The sequence below is a fragment of the Propithecus coquereli genome, unplaced genomic scaffold (assembly GCF_000956105.1).
Source record: "Propithecus coquereli isolate 6110/MARCELLA unplaced genomic scaffold, Pcoq_1.0 Scaffold192, whole genome shotgun sequence".
Lineage (NCBI taxonomy): Eukaryota > Metazoa > Chordata > Mammalia > Primates > Indriidae > Propithecus > Propithecus coquereli.
In genome coordinates this window covers 2,037,018-2,037,587 of record NW_012144079.1, presented here as the reverse complement: position 1 = coordinate 2,037,587, position 570 = coordinate 2,037,018, and positions in this window count along the sequence as shown.

Below are 570 nucleotides of genomic sequence, written 5' to 3'. Positions count from 1 at the left end.
TACCGAAACTATTTGTTAGCTTTTTTCTTTCTACTGCAACTGCACTTAAGTCCATCCATGCCTATATCTACAATTGAGTGCTCTGCTCAAAAAAATGAGGCATCAGCTTCTATTTGATATATTCCTAAGTATTGGCTGAGAGCATTTCATCAGAGATGAACTGCACCTAATGCAATCACCAGAATTAAAGCAGTTAAGAGAATGCAACTCCCTGCCAAGAAACCCTGCCGTTTTGTGCTCTTATTCGTTTGCTATTCCAGAAAGTATGCAACTAGTACTAATAAGTCGCTGGCTACAGTTCCAGAAAGAGCAGCAGGAACAAAACATGCTGACCTCAGTAAATTTATCCTCACTTTACAATCCATGAAATTCTTTCTGATTGATCTACAAGGCAACACATCCATCCATTCCATTACCATTCTTTCCAAGTGCCTTTTAGGAACTTACAAAATCAATATAATTCTGTAAATAAAATGAATCTCCATCAACATAACTATAAATATGGTAACAGAAAAAGTTGTCATAGTTTAATTGATAGTTATTTAAACCAAAAAAATTGGAAGGAGGGAT